The 6850-nt window shown below is 43.6% G+C and overlaps 1 long non-coding RNA gene across 1 annotated transcript; it reads right to left on the bottom strand.

Moving 5' to 3' along the window:
* Nucleotides 1-1015: 1015 nt before the first annotated feature.
* LOC144588104 (uncharacterized) lies at nucleotides 1016-5576 on the bottom strand. Its single transcript, XR_013543449.1, has 2 exons — nucleotides 4161-5576; nucleotides 1016-2957 (listed from the first exon to the last, which is right to left on the bottom strand). It is a non-coding gene; the product is annotated as an uncharacterized LOC144588104 (long non-coding RNA).
* Between the last annotated feature and the right edge of the window lie 1274 nt (nucleotides 5577-6850).

Below are 6850 nucleotides of genomic sequence, written 5' to 3'. Positions count from 1 at the left end.
GATGTCGGAAGTTTGATTCTATATGGTGCATCTTCAGGGAGAAGAGCCAGCCTGGGTGGCCTTGGGACAGCTGCCCAATCTCAGAAGAAGGGGATGGGAAACACCATCAGAGTATTCTCTGCCTGGAAAACTCTGAAAGAGGTGGCCATCGGTTAGAATTGACTGGATGGCATACGATTATTAAATTTTTCCAGTCTAAATGGTCACCCTCAAGCCAGAGTGGTATACGGGATAGAACATTAGATGAGGATTCAGGAGACTTAAAATCGAATCCCTGTTCAGCCGTGGAACCGCACTGGGAAGGATGGCAAAGGGAAACCACGCCTTGAACATCTCACGTACACGGAAGACATTGTCACGGACACCCTAAGCAACTAGATGCCACATAACACTCACTCCAGTTAGTTGAATTCTCATAACCTCATCCAGGAGAATGGGGAAAAGTGCTACAAGGAATATTTCTACTCGTCAGGCAGGAACATAATGCAAACTTCCTCGGTCCTTCTGTGAAGCCCTCAGCAGGCATGTCTGCAATACAGAATATGATGCATAAACAAATCCGAACACTGTTCTCTTGGGTGACCGACATCCTGTTTCTACTGTCAGAGGGACATTTTTGAGTCTTCTTCTGCTTGAGGTGTTCAGATCCGACGATGATTATGATTATGATGACCTCTCCCTTATCTCTGGCAGTAAAACTGTAGGTAGGTAGGTAGGTAGGTAGGTAGGTAGGTAGGTAGGAAGGAAGGAAGGAAGGAAGGAAGGAAGGAAGGAAGGAAGGAAGGAAGGAAAAGAGCTGATAAGGAAAGGAAGGAAGGAGGGAAGGAACAAATAAACAAACAATTCACTGCCCTTTCCATAGGCCCAAATCTGGTTCCTGAAGCATCTGCTTCCCTCTGACTCATGGCAGGGCCGGCCCTGTGAAGGCAGTCAAACTCCTCACCCACAGAGCAAAATACAGTCCGAGGCTGTATTCCCCTGCTATGTCCATAGTTCCAAAATGCCTGCTTAAATAAGCGAAAGAAAGCTTTTATTTGTATTTTAAAAGCATGTCTGACATTGATGGTGGTTGTGGGCTTTTCGGGCTCTTTGGCCCTGTTCTGAAGGTTGTTCTTCATGAGGTTCTCCCAGTCTCTGTGGCTGGCATCTTCAGAGGACAGGAGTAGGAACTCTGTCCATGCTCTGTTGCTGTTTTCTTCTAGTCTTCTACTACCTGGGAAGATTAAGATGGGAGGGGACACACTATGCTCTGATTTTCAGGGCTGACCCAATACGTTTTTTTTTTTTTTTTTTTTTTTGCCTGAGGCAGAGCAGCCAAAGGCACCACATTTCCAAATCAACATGCCTAGTATTGAAATGCAGCCACATTATTTTTTTGCATATGAGACAGAATATCCTTCGAGTACCTCTACCCATCCCCAGGGCTAAAACTGAATCAAGAAAACCAAATTGAACAGTTAACACTTTCTTGCCTTTTTAAGCCCCTCCCATTTTTCTTTCTATTTCCCTAACGGTAGGGCCGGCCCTGTTTTCTACAGGTGTCATCTGGAAATGTTCTCTCCAATGTTAAAGATAATAATCGGCTGCCTCAAGTTCGCCCTTCTGAATTTCATGATGGGCACCAGTGGATGGGAAACCAAGGGGCAGCCATGGTTACCTGAAACGTGGGAGTCCACCCTGCAGGAAAACCTTGAAACCCTATTGTTTTTCATGGGCTTTAGCACTAGATAGACAAGTGCTATCTTCTGAAGGAAATCAACCCTGAGTGCTCACTGGAAGGACAGATCCTGAAGCTGAGGCTCCAATACTTTGGCCATCTCATGAGAAGAGAAGACTCCCTGGAAAAGACCCTGATGTTGGGAAAGTGTAAGGGCATATAAAATTCAGTGGTGCCCCGCTTGACGAATCTGCTATATGAGGTTTAGATTGGAAAAAAACGCTTTACGATGATCGATTCCCTGCTTTGGGAACTGATTTTTCACCTAACGACGATCAAAACAGCTGATCGTCAGCTTTCCAAAATGGCTACCCGCTGTGTTAAGGATGGATTCTTTGCTCTACAGGGAGCAGAAAATGGCCGCCCTATGGAGGACCTTTGCTTTACGATGAAGTATTTCACCCATTTGAACGCATGAACTGGTTTCTAATGCATTCTAATGGGCTTTTTACTTTCGCTTGACGACAATTTCGCTCTACAGCGATTTCACTGGAACAGATTAACATCGTCAAGCGAGGCACCACTGTATATATAATGGCCAAATGAAACAATCTAAACCTTCGATAATACAATGAAAAAATCTAGCATTCTTATTGTTATTGTATTGCCCAGAAAGAAAGAACAAGAAACCGGGCTTTCCATCTGAAATTCGCCTGGCACCCTCGCTTGGTGTTTTTAAGAGCCAACTTAAGACTTGGCTCTTTAGGCAGGCCTTCCCTCCGGTCACTACTTGATTTTCTTTTTTATCTTAACTTCCATTTTGCTTTTCCATCTTGAATGCCACTAATATTATTGATTTGAATTGTTGTTTAATTGTTTATATGTTAATTGTTTATATGTTGTTTTTATGCTTTTACTGTAAGCAGCCCAGAGTAGATGTTGTCTAGATGGGCGGAGTACAAATCAAATAAATAAAATTGTAAAAAATTATTGTATACCAGTATCAGACATATTTGAGCATAATCAACATGCTATCCCTGGTTTGCAAAATCTCCCAACCCAGCGTGTCCCGTTCCCCCCCCCAAACACACACACATACACAGGCACATACTTGAGAGGGATTCCATTAAATCCTTCATGTAGACAACTCTTGCAGAAGGAGTTACAGCTAAGCTCAGGTAACCTGGATATATTTTCCAGACTCATAATAATGAAGCCGTCATTGTACCCTTGAGCTGAGCTCCAGTTTGATTTCCCTCTGGAGACCGTAAAAGATAATTCAGAGGCGCCCCCGAAGCCTCTGTTGAAAAACCCACTGAGTCAGTAATTGGCATTTGTGGTAGAATAATTTAACATTTGGCAAGGGCCAGCTTCTCTTCCTTAATAGACTTTGGGTAAAATATATTTACTGTTTCGTGATTCTGGGAGGTTTGCTTTACCGAGATAACGTTTCACTATGAAATCATTCCATTCCCCTCCATCTTGACTGTTTCCACTCCGAAATAAAAATCAGCTAAAGGCCCTTCTCCTTATTAATTAACCCGTGCATGTTGTGCAAAACGCATTTAATTCTAGTTGACATTCTGCAGAAGAGAGGACATCGTGGGATTCATTTCTTCTGATATTTTATCCCTTATCAATGGAGCATGTTATACTGTATATGGAGGGATTAACAGTGGAAGGACCACAGAAAGCAGGGACATTAAGGAATCGTATTTGGTGAACTTAAACTGCTGCATTAAAATCTTTAAAAGGAGAAATTCTACATGCAATCACTCTGTTGACCAGACCAGATGGGTGGGATATAAATCAAATAAATAAATAAATAAATAAAAATTGTTCTGTTTTGCTACTTCAATGTAGGCATGTATGCCTTTCTGTTTTCTGCAAAATAAGACAGAGCAGTTTCTCCTGCTTAACTGTGATGTCAAATTATTTGTGATGACAGCTTTTTGTTTGTTTGTTTCATTTATAGGCCACCTTTTTCATGATAAGGGGACCCAAAGCGGCTCATAATATTAAAAGAACAGAATTAAAAACATAGTAAGTTTTTTTAAAAAAAAACAGTTAAATGGTACACAATCAAACTTCCTCAAACACAGAAAAATTTGCAATAAAAATGGCAAACAACGGCCTTTGTTTCGAGTCCATTCTGAAGTGCTAACGAGACTTCATGTTCAAATTAAGCAAGTTTTAGGGGACCAATCACAGATCAATTGGCCAAACCTCTTGTCCAGAAATCTTTAGCCAAGGTAAGTTTTAAACTTGGGGAAAATCGAAATACCATCAGACCAGTGGAGATAAATTCCGGACGGAGGGGAAATGATTTAAACAAACCTTGCGCTAGGCTCAGCTGAGAGTACAGGACCGGGATATTTATATGCCCGTGGGGAACTTTTACAATTCCAGGCGTACGCTTCTCCTCTACTTTCTCTCTGACACATAAACCTGTAAAACCTAAGAGCTGTTGAATTATCACAGTTAATTATCTTATATGAGCAACCTGTGCTGGAGTAGGAAGATCTGGATCAAACCTTTCCTTTTTTTTCTTGGCTGGGATTCTGGGTCAAGGAGACTGAGCTGTAAAAATCAAGAAGGGGCTCCTTGGCTGAGGGCAACCCAGCAGGAAAGCTTAGAAATCCATCCAGTTGCAAGTTGTAAGCCAGGAAGCCTCTCATCCGCGGAGAAAACTCATCACGGAGCTGAAAGAAGCAAACAGAGAATGATAAGGGGCAACGAGAGGATTCTTAAAGGCCAAAGAACCCCATAATTTGGAAGGAGGGGTAAAGGTTATTGTGAAAGCTGAGATGACACCAGTGATGTAGTGGAGCCGGGGTTCACAGGATAGAAGCCCCAGGATTTTCTAAGGAGCGTGCTTTACAACATTGTGTTCCACCTGGTTTGGGCGCCTTTGTTCCATCTGAGTTTACGTGCAATCATCATAATAACAGGGGAAAGAACTTCTCCCCCCAACCCCAGGATTTTTTTCACAAAAAACTCAGAACATCGTAATATTTTGGGGTCTGGAATGGGCAGTTAAGAGCCACCAGCCTTACAAAAGACCTGTTTCTGGTGGAAACTGTTCGAACTCGTCTGCTGATATGAATTGATATAGATGATGGGTTTTTGAGTTCTCCTTGGAGGTGCCTGGTTTCCTACACTACAGGACGATTGAAGACGGGTTTTCTAAATTTACGACGGCACCACTTGAGAAAGGCAGGAGATCTGTAGCTTTCTGGATGCAAGCCACATCGGCCCCACCAGAAGGACCGGCCACTGGTGTGAGTTAGTAATTCGACATTTTGAAGGCGACAAGCTTCTCAGCCCTGCGGTTCAGCGCTTTTCCACGACGGGACCGGGCACTTGAAAGCTTTTTCATGCCACCGATGGGTTTTCCCCAACCTGCAGATCTCGGGGACAGGACCTGAACGAACAGATTCAAATGACAATAAATGAGATTCTGGTGCTTTCTATGATCCTAAATCATCCTCTCTCCATCTGAAATTCAGCAGCTGTTTGGGGAGATCTGATGAGGTTTCCGGAGGGGAGGCTTCTTGAAGGCTGCTCCCAAGCTCTCGGCTGAAGGAAATTTGGCTGCTCCTCCTCTCCAGTCAAAGATACCGACTCCAGTATTTGCTTTGGGTAACTCACTGCCACAAAGGTTGCTCGTTTTAACAAATGAGCTGGGGTTTTTTTAAATGGCAATTATTTTCTTTCGAAATGTTTTAAAATTGCTTTTAATTCAGTTGTGTTTTAGTCTCATAAAACGGTTCAATTGTGTTTTAATACTTATTAATTTGCTGTTCCTTATTTATTTGTTTCTTTGATTATACTGCATCCTTGCCTTGGGTCTCAGTTGCGAGAACCAAGCAGAAAACCCATCCAAGGAGGATGAACAAGGTGAAGTTTCATCCGGAGAAGACAGAGAGGATTCTGGTCAACCAAAAGGGAAATCAAGGAACAGGGGGTCAACTCGTGCTAAATGCAGGTATATTCTGGCCCAAACGCTGCTCACAGGGATCACGTAACACCCCCCCCCCGTTACAGCAGCACCAGTGGCTGCCAATCCGTTTCCAGGCACAATTCAAAATGTTGATTTCAACTTATAAAGCTCGAAATGGCTTGGGTCCAAGTTATCTCAATTCCCGCGTCTCCCTTATGAGCCTGACCAGGTTTTGAGATCATCTGGAGAGGCCTTCCTCTCGGTCCCACCAACTTCACAGGTACGCTTAGTGGGGACAGTAGAAAGGGCCTTCTTTGTGGCTGCTCCTTTAGACTGTGGAACTCCCTCCCACTGGAGGCCAGCCTGGCCCCATCTTGGCCGTCCTTCCACAGCAGGCAAAGACCTTTCTCTTCAGGCGAGCTTTCCTTCACTGACGGAAAACTGCTAGAGCGGGGTTTCTTAAATGGACTGTGGTACCTTACGGCTTTGAATCCATTTAACGTTGGTTGTGGGTTTTTTGTATAATATTTGACTTTTTTTTTTAGTACACTCAGTGTTGTTAGCTTTAACATCGTCTTTATATTTATAATAAGTAAGCCGCCTTGGATGCTCTTAAGGAGGAAAGCGGATTAAATATATTTTAAACAAATGAATATCATAAAAGATCTGGTTCGTAGGTTGTGTATAATCCTAGAATCATCTCACTGCCAGAATGCTTGGTCTCGCCAGTGGCCAGGAGTCCATCAGCATGGATAACAGGGGTTTAGCCATTTCTGTCGATGTTGGACATAGCCAAGTACCATGATACTCTCTAAGCAAGACTGCTTTTGATGGGTGCTCAGGAACTTCAGATGGACGTTGACTCGGGCCACTTATAGGGAGCATATAGGTCCCCATTCCAGCAGCTTAACTGGCCCTCAGCATCTGTCCAGACACAATTCAAAATGCTGGTTATGACTTTAGATGCTCTGTACAAGGTGGGTCCAGAAAATCTCAAAGGCTGCACTCTCCCATACAAGCCTGCCTGGGGGGCTGAGATCTGCTGGATTCGCCCTTCTCCCAGAGCACAACCATTGGTAGTGATGGAAGAGAGGATTTTCTCTCTTGCTGATCCCAGGATCTGGAACTGCTTGCCAAGAGGAGACTGGATTTGCCCCCCACCCTACAATTCTTCTACTTGTGTGCAAAAACCTCTTTATTTAGGCAGGCCTTCAACAATTCAAAGCCTTCCAAGCCAGTGGGCTTTAGTC

This window comes from Pogona vitticeps, chromosome 3 (assembly GCF_051106095.1).
Source record: "Pogona vitticeps strain Pit_001003342236 chromosome 3, PviZW2.1, whole genome shotgun sequence".
Lineage (NCBI taxonomy): Eukaryota > Metazoa > Chordata > Lepidosauria > Squamata > Agamidae > Pogona > Pogona vitticeps.
Note: the sequence above shows the minus strand (reverse complement) of the source record. Positions and strands in the feature narration are given on the sequence as shown.